We start from the raw sequence: 13231 nt of genomic DNA on the forward strand, positions 1-13231 counted from the left end.
ACTGAAGCCAATCCTTTATTACAGCTTAAAATGAAATATGACAAATACATAACGATAAATTAACTACACTATAGATTAAGTGAAATTTGTAATTACTGAATACAAATTAAAATAAAGCACATCTGGTCCGAGTACTTGAGTGGGCAAAGAGATAGAGAGAAATGTGTAAACAGTTTTGAATCTTTGAGAGAAACATTTCCAGGTCAAAGTGCAATCATAAAACAGTTGGAAAAATAATCACAAACAAAATCCCCTTTGCTTTAACTGAGGGTTGAAATTTCAAATAGTTACTGTGTATTGATTTTTGTATCGATCGACCAATGTTGCTCACCTCTATTTACATAAGGCTATTATCATGCAAATTGACCCTTAGGGCTTTCAGACCCATTTCACACTGTAGACTTGTTATATATAACAAAGTAGACCTGCAAACATCGATGATGGTTCTGTTCCATTTAAAATGCACAGGAAAGCCTTCTCAGCAGAGCACTGGAGCCACATCATCGAAATTGAATGTGCTTCTTGTTAATGCTCTGTCTTGTGTGTGTCTGTCTTTTTGTGAACGAGGTCCATAGGAGTAGTCTACCAAGATAGAAGATAAGGAAAGGAACCCTACGGAAAACACAACAGGGAGCCACTGCACCTTTAATGCTTGGTCTTCTATTAATGATCAAAAGATCTCCATGTGGAAGATCTCTCTAAAAATTAAATTATCTTTTTGTTCTTTTAAGTTTGCCTTCGTTCAAACTATACAAGGTGATAGAAAAGCTGAAATACAAGTGACAGCTACCTGAGAAATATAATCATAGCAATTTAAATTTGAATAGTTGTTGCTTCGGAGGATCTGTGCACAAACCTGTCAAACATTCACATGACCTCACAAGAAGGAATCAGTCCGTTGCTGGATCTGCTGCATCAATGATTAAGTTTTGGCTAATAGTCAGAAATTAGGCCAAAATATCAAACATGGACGTGTGGGGTCGTTGTTTATGTTTTAGGTAGATTAAGTTACTTGGTCAAGGTTAAAGAAAGGTTGTAGTCATGATTAAAACGAGGGGGTGTTCAGGTAAATGTGTTTGCAGTGCCATTTTTGTGTGTCCAGATTTCAATTTACAAATCCTCGAGAGCTCCACGTGGCATTTAAACAATCTCTTGCAAACGCCCCGGAAAGGCCCAAAGCAACAGCTAACAGAGAGAGAGAGCGGCTCAGGCTGCCATTCTCTGTCTGAACTCTACAGATCCTCAGAGAAAACTAACAGAGCCGGACTCGAACCCGACAGGCATTGTGTAGTTTGTGTACCAACCTGACCTGAGCATGATGTTTTCCCCTTTTTACAGACACGTGCAGTGTAAAGAAAATCAAGTGGAAAACCCAGCATGACGGAACCCCACCCGGCCGGGGGAATCCACAAATCTGATCACAACTGCCATGGGTGTCATTACAGCAGCGTGTGACTGGACATACTCTGTTGTGAGGATCTTTTACAGAATGTCAGCCATTGTCTTTTAAGTAAACTACAGTTTGATTTTGAAGTTTAATGTTTTGTAGTTCTTGTTTCCACTCTACCAAAAACACACCGTGAACCATGAACTCAAAACTGAGGTCTGTGTCAAACTGTGACTCCTGTCCAACGTGTCACCCAGTAAATAAAACCCTTTCACACTCATAGTCAAGGTGATAACAGTCCAGCTATGTGGCATTAGAGAGACTGGGATCTACTACTGTTGATTTTCTATTATAGTAGCATCTTCTGTTTAATCTTACAAATCGACCGTTGATAGTTGTGCCTTGTCCTCCAGATGTCCTCGATTGGTTCCCTGCTCTTATCTGTGCCCATGTAAGACACAGACCAGGGTTTGTAGCTGCAGCAGGGGAGAGAGAGTGAGAGAAACAAGCGATGGGCAAAAGGCAACGTCTATAGATTTTCCCTGAGAGAACCTGAAATGACCAATCTGCTGCTAATGGTGGTCAAAGTGGACACAAGCAAACAGTTTGCAAAGCCGGGGGAGAGTGTATGTGTGTGTACGTGGAGTCCATTCCTCAGAGGACGGGTTCCACAGTGGAAGAGCAATGTAGCTGGGACATCGGCTGTCGGGCTAACAGCCGACCAGGGGTCAGTCTACGTGTTGTTGTCTGTTCGGTAGCAACACTAAAAAAGATCAGTGGAGATGTAAGTGTAAGATATTGCTGTGTTAAGGCTGCAGGGATCACATTAAAAAGGCAAAAGCTCACCTTGAGCAGTGATATTATTTTCCTCAGCTTTGTAGAAACAAATGTATGCAAAGATAATTCCCAAGATACGGACGGATATCTCCCCTGCATGCAAGCCTCTCAACACAATGTGGATTCTCCCTCACAGTCAAAGTCCAACACAATTATCTGTGCTGCGTCGGTGATTCACTCCCATTGTGAGTAATAAGCTGTTTTTACGCGTCTTTACTGGAAAGTATCCCTCCACTACCTCTCTGCAGGGATCTACTCTTCAGGGGAAACAGAAAGAAGAGCTGTCTTATGTGGGCTTGGACTTTAAAAAGATTCTGACTTGATTTAGCTTAGTGGGAATTTCACATGAGCCTCTGCCAGAGTCTGAAGTGCATTTTGCACCGAGCGAGGGCTGCGGTTCTCACATCACAGTCACGCTCGGATTGATAAGCTTCAGGGCCGGCGTGGGCACGTCTGGATTGTTTTAAGAAGGACTTAGAAAAATCCTAAACAGACTTTTAAGGTGTATGAGGCCTTTTGAACCACCACTGCAACTAAATATTAATTTACCTGTGAGCAACTTCTGAATCTAAAGGACCGTTTTCAATTTGGAATCAGTCCCAACAATATACGGTTTGTGTTTCCACTTTCATGCTCTTCGTACATTTATCATATTTGCCAGCACAAAGGAGGTTATATGTTTTCATCTGTTTGTTAGTGAGCAAGAATAAACAAAACCTAATGTGCAGATTTCCAGGAACTTTGTGGGAATTTTTTTACAAAAATGTATCTTCACAGATTTTCCCAGGGAATAATTCATCTTGATGATCTATGGACTATTGGGCCACTCTCTGGCCAGAAAAATAAAAGTTTTTCGGTTGTCTATTTGTCTAATAACCTTGAGGTTACCCCTTCTGCAAATTTAGTACAGATATTAAGTTGGTATCAAAGATTAGAAAATGAATTGCTCGGACTTTGGCGGTTGAAGGTGAAATGTCAAGATCCCTGTGACCTCACACAATCGTTGTCTGCCTTGTGAACAAATTATCTTGAGAACATCTCGAGAGATTCCTTTCAAATTTGGCACAAATGTTCACTTAGATTCACAGACCACCGGTTGGATTTTGGAGGTCAAAGCTCAAGGCCAAGGTCGTCTCACTAAACATATTCTTGGCCTCATGAACAAATCTTTACTCTGCCTTTAGGATATTTGCTCAAATTTGGACCATTATTTGATCAGATTCCAGCAATGAAAGGTGATGTTGACTCATATGAGTCTGGATAAATAATGTATGTAGCCTTTTCGGCGGAGGCAGAACACTGAGGGCGGTCATTCTAGTTTTCTTTCCACCATGTGCTTGCTAATTATGGGACCTATTTTTCTCTATACTATTAAAAGCACTTTAGCTCACTCTGTAAAGGGCCTTGGAATGAGGAATGCTATATGTTATACGAATGAAATTGATTTCAACTCCACGTTACCCTGTGGCCTTGTTCCTTTATTGCACAGAACTCAGCTCTTACCCTCGTCCCCTAATGGGAAATGCTTTTATATAAAGTATACGTTGAAACCCACTCTATCAGCAAGCAGGGCTCAACAAGGGTTTTGAAAGGGTTGGATATTTGTTGCTGTGTATCACCCGCCCACTAAATGTGTTTTTCACCAAGTACACCAGCGTCTGTGGGCAGGGGTTATGTCAAGACTCCCTGGTTGTTTGTGGAGGCACAGGAAAGGCAGCTGGTGCAGAAAGTATGTAATAATAACTAAGATAGATGCTTCAATTTATCATTTGAAGGCACGGCTGCAGGAGCTGAATTAGGTCTCCACCCAGTGTCCGAGGATCCTGCTGCGTTTTATTTATTTTACATAATTGAAGCTGTTGTTTGCTGATACTTTTGGCACCGAATCGGCAAAGTTCAGTTCTTCCATTAGCGTCGGAGTACAAAGCTCAATGTTGCAAGATGTACGCTGAGCTGGAATCTCTTTTCTCTTTAGATAGGAGCAGGGTGTACTGGAGTTTGGATTAAGTGTAAGTGTATGCGCTGGAACTAGTGTTTCAGGTGTTACAACTCTACTGCATGTGAATCTGCATGATTTAGATCTACAGCAGATCTATTTAGATTATTAGTAAATGCTGCTCTTTAACTGGAAGTCCTTTAAATTCAATTTGGGACTATGAAATGTGTGGTACAGAGTGGAGGGCCTTTTGAACTTATCTTCTACAGTGCAGCTTTAAATCTAAGCAGGTACTTCGAGTTTAAACAAAACTTAAATTATATAAAACAAAGTACAAGTTGTATTTGGTAGTAAAGTACAAGAAAGGTGATTATGTGTACAGATGGAAACGTAATTGATCCTGGGGGAATTTGAAGGCTATAACAATGAAAGTGTAGTAAACAAAGGGAAGATTACATACTACCATACAGAATGGATTTGTACTATGCTGGTGACCTTAATACCATTTCCATATTGACCTCACTCAAATATGCAGTAATGTAATCAGTACTAACGAAACATGTAGTAGGTCAAAATTCAAGGCCGTGAGAATTGGTAAACCGAAATAAATAGTATTGAACAAAATCCAATAATCTTACATGGATTTTTTTTTTTAAACATGAGGTCTGAACTCATTCAGTCCATGAGCCAGAAATTGATTTACAAAGATCACAGATAGGTTGAGATATAAAACTTTTCAGCTCATATTAAGTTTTAAAGAAAACGATGGTGCTGAGGTCTGAGGACATTCTGTTCCAATCGCTCACCTACACCTTCCGGGTGTCCAGTGCAAGTTCAATCACACATTGGGGAACACACAAATTACACCCGGTCCTTGTCTAGTCACATACTTGCATGAGAATGAGATCTCCTCTCCTCGGTGGCGGCACCTTGTTTGAAATACAGCTGCAACCTTTTGGCCGATCGGTGGCAAAGCTGTAAATCACAAAAGCCCCTGGAAACAGACATGAGACCAAGAGCAGCCTCTGTCTAACACGATGATGGCAAAGAATATAAATAGTCTCTGGAGGTGGAGCACTGGGGGATTCGGTTTGATGCTTATTCTTTCATCATCGGTGCATTTATTGTGAACAAGCTTTTTTTGGTGTCTGATGCATTGATACTTCACATGTTATATATATTGAAATGGGCGGCAGAGGACTTCAAAATACAGACTTTCCAGTCTTTCATGTTTCCTTAATGCTCTATAGTACCTAATGAAAAACCTAAACCTGGACATGTTATCTATAGTCATATGAATAATGAGGTTTTCTAAGATGTTGCTGTTCCATCATTCTATTATTATTCATATTAGAGATTCAACATGTTCAGTCCCTTTTATCCTGGATTCTTCCTTGTTTGGTCTCTTTGGTCATCGACTCATCTCTCAAGGTGAGCGCCATGCGTCTGAACATGCCACTCAAACTAATTGGATATAATGTAGGAAGACACATCCTGCCTCCATCGGGGCTGAAATAATGAGCAGCAAACAGAACTTTCTGGTCGAGTGAATCAAACAGTCGGAGTGATCGCACCCACGTCACCGCCCGTTATCCTGATTCACAACTGACACACCTTCAATTTAATAGCAATCAGGAGAAATGAGCTTTTTCCCCATCTGTCTACTTTCCGGGGGAAGCAATATGTCTCCGCACCTGGTCAGCAGATTGTTTCTCAAAAGATGGAGCAATGATTATCTTTCATTTTCCCGGATCTGAGTCACTGTGTAGAAAGTTTGAAGTCTCCTGGTGCACGTGCACTGGACGTCTTACACTCGGCACCAAAACACTTTCAAATACACCTTCTTTAATTCATGTCAAGAATAAATATTTCAAATAAATCACATTTTACAGATAAATGTAAAAGTTGACAAAAAACCCGATGTTTTAAGAAGGTATACAAAAAAGAGCGACTGTAGGATGGAGTTTTCCTGGATGATTGTTTATCTTCTAGAAGATTGTGTAAGGAATTGTTCTCCATATGTTAACATGAGAATAGGATTTGATGGATGGGTACAAGCTGGATTTGTTACCAGTAACCTGTTCCAGTACTTACACTCATGCTACTATAGCATATCCTCCTCTTATAGCTGCACTCACATGTTGCACCCGAGCTTCATGGGTTAACTTCCCACAAAGGATCACTCTCTGAGCTCTGTTCAGACATCAAAGTATTAAACGTCAAGTGTGTAGCGTAGTTTTGGAAGTTCTCCATCTGGGGAATGTAAATGGTTCCTTCAGGGACACAGGGATGGAAGTGGAAACAATGACTTCATAATTAATTCATTCAACAGTGTTTGATTTAATATACACGATTTAATATCTGCAACAGGATTCTGCAAATCCACGTCTCTGTCTGCAGCCGGCTCAAACAATGCCGCATTCCTGGAGTGCTGCAGCAGGGGCAGGTTCGCTCGGCTGCGACGCTGCAGCACTGTGGAAGAGAGCTAGACCAGTACAGCTGCTTGTTTCCATGGCAACCCAGTGCCACGGTGAAGATGCTCGAGGTGAGTTCACGATGCAAAATGATTTGACCGAGTAATATTCTCCTGTACGTGTCCCGGGCTGGTGAAGCGGCACCTCCCGGAAAGGTCTGCAGCTGGATCTGTTGGACCTCCACCTCTGCATGTGGCCCACGTGTTGGTCTCTAAACTCAAAGCGGAGGCTGACGGCTGCTCATGGAACATTCAAGCTGGGAGACTGACATGTCGGATGAGGATGTCTTCACTTTTTTTCTTCCCTTCCTCATTATTTTAGAAAGAGGAAGAGCTTTGATCTGTGAGGAGAAACCTCCAGAGAGTTCTGTGTTCATGGGATGAATAATATATCTAAACTTATAGTAGCTTCTGAATCTCAGAAGGTTTCATTAGAACTTGCATTATCTGATTTGACCTCAATAAAACCAACACAGATTGATTGTTGCATATTGAACCTTAACTGTAAACCTCTGACCTGCACATGCACAATGTAAACATCCTTATTCCTTTATTTAAGATTCTTAGAGAAAGCACAGAAGACGACTCTCAGTCACAAAGATGAGATTAAAACATGGAAAATACAAATAAACAATGAAATACCCTGAATTCTGGATTTGTTCTTTGACTGTATTTCTAGCACATTGCCTGCTGACCCACAAACTGCACTGCATGTTATAGTTATAATTATATACAAGTATATAAGGTACGTTGGGTTAAGTTATGAAAGCTCAATTCCTGCCTTTGTGTCTAACACAGGCTGTCAGATCATTATTGCTGATACCCAGATCAAATACCCGAGGAGCAGCAGCTTCATCATCTCTATCGTTGGTTTTGTGTGATCTTAAAGACTTGGCCCTGTGGGATCAATAATTAATTGTGTTAAATTAAGGTTGTCGCACACAGTTGCTCGGACACAGTCAGCTGAGGTCACCTAACTTTGGGAATGTTTGATTTGCAGAATTGTGAAATTAAGTGAAACCACTACACTGCCAGAAATGATCTGAGTGGAAATATAATACTTTAAAGAAATGGAATCAGACAAGTAAATAGCTTTTGTATACTTGCCGGTGCCTGATTGAGCAGAATTAGAGGCATTTCAGATACTGGCAACAGATCATCTCCACTTAGGTTTTATGTAAAATGTTTTCTTTCTATGGACTGATTATCAGGCGAAGCACATGTCAAATGAAAATGAAGGTTAGACAAGGAGAAGCTGCACTGCGATCCTTTCACTGAGAAAAACCGAGTGGAGGAAGAAGGAAAAGAAGAGCGAGGGAAGCTGTATGTGACGGAAAAGGTCGCACACGTTGGAAGGACGGTAAAGAAACTTGATTGGTTGAAGATTGTCTCGTTAAAACAAAAGGAGTGATCCCAGGATAATCAAAATTTCTAAATTTGTTATTTTGCTTTGACAGCCAATTGCCGGATGAACCGGATGAATGAGAATCTTCAAAGATATGAAACAACCGCACGTGTGTTTCAAAAGTCTACATCTCTGAGATAAAAGGTGTTTTGTTCCCACTCATTTATCACTGGATTGTCTGTGATGTTCAGATAATGAAATTTCCAAAATGGTGCATTTCAAAGGGTTTGATTTAAATGCAAATACGCAGGATGATTAAATGCCTCCTGAATATTTTCAGCTTCAATAAAGAGAACTCGATAAACAACCGTTTTAGTAGTTCCACATTCCTCAGGTAAACAATCCTCCTATTTTAATTTAGTGCTCATAAAATCCGATAGTTAAAAACCAAACCCTCGTGCCGATCGAGTGACAGCTTGTCCTTCAAGGATCACTGAAGTGCCGCTGCTGCTCCATCCTTCAAGCTCCCGCAGAATCATGCAGCTCTGCCTCAGCTTTTAAATTAGAGCATGGCACATTAAACGCAGTTCTGTTTCCACTCCTGTTGTTGTTTCTGCTAATGCAACACAACAAATGCCCACACTCACTGCTGGGGAACAATAAAACTCGGTTTCTAGACATAAATGTGCAGCCGGATGAACCAGCAGCAGGCTGTGTCCATGGAGTTGTCTTAAAAAGCTTCTGGATTTGCTGTGGGAAAGAGACCAAAGTACTTCAAAAGTCCATCTGGAGGCAGACATAGCAGATGCTAAGGTTTTGCTCTGGCATTTACATATGAAAATGTTTTTCCCAAGGCCAGATTTAGCCAAGACCCGGGCATTACTGTCTGAGTGTGTGAGCTAAGGTCAAAGAATTTAGTTGGCGAGAACACAAGGAGGTGTGCTGGTAAAAGAATGGCCGCCTTGCTGGAGGAAATAATTGGAGAATAGGAAAGTAGCAGATGAAAGGTATATAAAGAAAACACTTCATTCTATCCCTGGGTTTGTTTTTTCTGTTTTCTCTTGAATAACAGGAATATTATTGTTTTCTCACGCCTCCTCCCACTCCCATTACCGGATGTGTGTTATGTTCTTGTGGACGTTTATGAATCTACCTGCCGGTTGTGAAGCGCTGACAACTACTGCTCATTCCTCACAAACACACAGAAGACTTCAGAGCTGCAGGAGCAGGAGCATAAGGCCTTCTACCACAGGTGATGTCAAGCTGGTGGAGGACTCCACTCTGCAACAGCTTTTCATTCCTGGCTTCAGTTTGAAACAAACCAGGTTCCTCAAGTCAGGTGAAATTGGCCCTCGGCACAGGGCCGGATCCAGACTTCTCAGATTGGGACAATAACAAATTAGGGGTTGGCACCTTTTCACATTTAGTGTTGAGAGTTTTTCCAAGGTTTAAAAGAGTAACAATAGGAAATTCATCAAGCTGTGGTATATTAATAATAATAATTTAATGACTATTTTTTTCATTTGCTATTCACAGACTAGGACCTCCAAACTTTTTTACGCGGAAGCAGATATAAACAGGTGATGAGAACACGTAAGGAAGCTGTGAACAGACGACGCTGCAATTAAACACTGAAGATGAACTTTAACGATTCAGCTGTAATTAATTTAAAACATGTTCAAACAGTAGTTCAACAGATGGTTTGCTTTGGTAAATGAACAAACTGTGAACACCTGGAGACTTTGGCTCGGTTCTCCCTCTGTGTGGTGTTTTCTGACTGCACCTGAAGATCAGATCAGATACAGGAAATTAGGAGATTAGGAAATTAGGAAATTAGGAAATTAGGGAATTAGGGAATTAGGGAATTAGGAAATTCTGACGGGGTGAATTAAATAAACGTGATTGGCAGATTCAAATGGGACAGAAAGAAGTTGACCAATTAGGTGGGCGGCAGCACAGTAAACATATTAGTTATTTTTTATTTATATATTAAACAGTTCATGATAAACAACAGAGTCTCTGCTAGTTAAGTGTCTGATTGCAGTTTGTGCGAAAAAAGCTCAACACCCCCCATCCTTTGTCTCCACGTTGTGTAGTTTAATCTGTTACTGATTACACAACACTGTGGTGTTTATGCCAACACAAGCAGATAATCATCATGGTGTGCAGTCCAGATTACAATGACTCTGTTATTAACCTCTGTCAGAACTTCACAGCATTGCCACCAAATGTCCTCGTCACTTTATCGACGAGTCAACTTGTCCTTTGACATGTTAATGATTTGTTTCTGTGGCTCAGGTTCAACATCATACATCGCCGGTGATCTCCGGGTGGAAGTGAAACCGTGACTTGATTTACAAACCACTGGCGTTTTTTTCCATTCATCGTAATTGCACGCTCGTTTCGTTTAGATCGGTGTTTTGAATTCGGCCGGCTCGTCCTCTGGTATTCTGTTTGATCTGAGGAATCATCGGTTGTGCAGGGAAATGAAATGTCTATTCTTAGAAATATTTCCATCAATACAAAACAAGTTTGGATTAGATCGAGAGTCCAAACTACAGGGTTGTTCCATCCTAGACACACTCTGACCCTGAGCTGAGCAGGTTTTATGGTTTATACTGAAAAAGTCCAAATTCCCTCTAGACAAACCCATAGAGCTAAGAATTTCTGGACAGAGCTGAAAGAATAAATTTCCATTCAATAATTCGTCTACATTTCTTTTAAATTCTGTTTACTCACTTATTATTGGTGATCTTCAACGTGTGCAGGTATTTATTTGTAGATGTGTTTTCTCTCCATGTCAACACATCATCTCCTGGATTTGAATGCTGTAGCTTTTTAAGAGGAAAAAATCCAATTACTAACTTTTCCAATCAGCCTCCACAGAAATATCTTCACCCATAATCTCTGTGGATTTGACAAACTCATCGATGTTCATACACCATGAACTCTGTCAGAGGTAACTTTTCCTTTTATTCCCTCCACGAATCAATTATTAAATAATAAAACGGGCCAAAAAAGAACCTATTAAATTTGTGGCAGATCAAGGTCAAGATCCAAGATCGTTTTTAACGTTTTAACTTTGCGAGATAAGCAGTGGAAACAGAAACACACACACACACGTGCAATTTGGTGCAGATCCCAAAAAATATAAATCTCAATCTACTGAGTCTAAATGTGTTTTCATTGGACTGTAGGGTCTTTAAAGTAGTAGGCTCTAAATCGAGTGCAATTCTAGTTTTGTCCTTTATGGATGAGATACAAATAATAGATCCGCTTGAAGACGAGTAGCAAAACAGGAATTGGATCGATTTTGGAAAATCTATGTCAACGCCAGAAAAATAACAGCTCGGTCCATCTCCTGTTTTTAAGAGCAAACAATCATCAGAGAAACTCCATATTCACAGATTCAGTGACAAAGACACATGGTCACGATCGTATTCGATGTTTTGAAGAAAAGATACGATTGCATTGAGTTACTTTCTAAATTAAATGGTGAAGAAACAACAGCCTGATTAACTGAAGCCCAAAATACTGACTGTAAATGGTTTTGTTCTTTTTTGAAAACCAATGATCAAAATTCCAAAGATGTTCAATTAAATTTAGTGTCTGCAAAGGAAAAGCAGCAAATCCTCATATTTCAAAATATAATTTTAAAACATTCTCGCTAGAAAGAAAAATAAGCTTGGTTGTAAAATATTACTGTATTTCTCACATGCTATCTTTCTTGTCTGTCTGTGTGTGTGTGTGTGTGTGTGTGTGTGTAGCATTGCCGATGTGATCCATACATGCAGTGCCTGTCATTTATAATCCCACAAAGCCAAAGGTGTACAAAAGGTGTTTCATTAAATTTCCTGCTGAAATGGACACAGCTGTCTCAGGGCGAGAGCTTTAAGAAGTCTCCTCTGGTTTCCTGACAAGGCTTCTGTTTGCGTTAGTATCACTCATTTGCACAGAATGGAGACGTGAAGGCAGATCTCCGTGTGTTGATCGAGTCGAGCTCGACAACAATCATTTCAGCTAACGGAGAAACACACTGTCACTATCTACAACCATTAAGAAGTCCAGAAGGGCTCAAAGACAAACCAGTGGCTCCACACAGCCTCGTCATTCACACTCGGTGACAGTCAGGCTCCCTGCAGGTTCACACTCACCTCCTCCATCCAGAGCAGCTCACACACCGCCTGCTACCCCAGCTTATGATGGAGGCCTTCAAATCCAAACTCTGATCTTTACACAATTATTATGTCTGAAACCGTGGATAAAATATTTTTAGGAGACAAAAGGTTTTAAGGTTAAAGGTTTCAACAAAAGTAAAGGTAAAGGAAAGGACATGGACTGAGTCAGGTGACTGATGAACGTTATTGATGCAGTGCTTCCTATGTGTCACCTAGCATGAGATACAACACCTTAATCAAGTCTTTAACCAAACACACTTCATACCTCTAATTATGTGACCTTTCAATGGGAAATAATGATGTAGATCTTTAATGGGATTGTGTACATTTAACCCTTTTAATTTTATGTTCAAAACCCTCTACTTCTAGACAGTTGTAGTGAAACGTACAGTGTATTTTTTTCTGAAATTATTTATTTAACACAATCAAATATGAGTTGTAATTATTTTAAAAGTTGTTTCAAAGCCAGGTGCCTATTTGCAGGAGCCCTTTTTTCTTGTCCAAGGTAAATGAAGGTGAAATGACCCAAGTAACCTCTCATCTGTTGCACGGTCCTTTTGGCTGCTTTGAACCCCAACACACAACATCAGGGTCGTGAGCTCTGCGTCACAAAATCTGCCTCATGACTAATTAAAACAAGCCCAGCGGCAACAAAACAACCCCCCCCCCCCCCCCGAAAAACTGCCTGATACCAGAACTTTGAATTTGTCACTTCAATTACGCTTTTTCTGCTTTTTACACTGCGTTGCCAAACATTCTTAAACAAAGGTCCTAAAATGACCTTGTTTAATCAAAAACGCTAACATTAACTTTTTCCTCCTCCTCCTCCTCCACCCTGTCTGGATGACACATTCTGATTATATCTTCTGTTTATTTCCTTTAATAAGTACAACACATTACTTCGGCTGAAACACCAAAACATCACTTTGTCTCACAAACAAAAATGAAAATGACTCGATGAAAAGATAAAGCACAAATGTAAACCTTGGATGTATAAAAAATATGATATGGAGACGTATGGATACATATGTTACTGCAGATGACACCATGTTTTGATGTGTTTGTTGATTACTAC

This window comes from Pleuronectes platessa, chromosome 1 (assembly GCF_947347685.1).
Source record: "Pleuronectes platessa chromosome 1, fPlePla1.1, whole genome shotgun sequence".
NCBI classification, from domain to species: Eukaryota; Metazoa; Chordata; class Actinopteri; order Pleuronectiformes; family Pleuronectidae; genus Pleuronectes; species Pleuronectes platessa.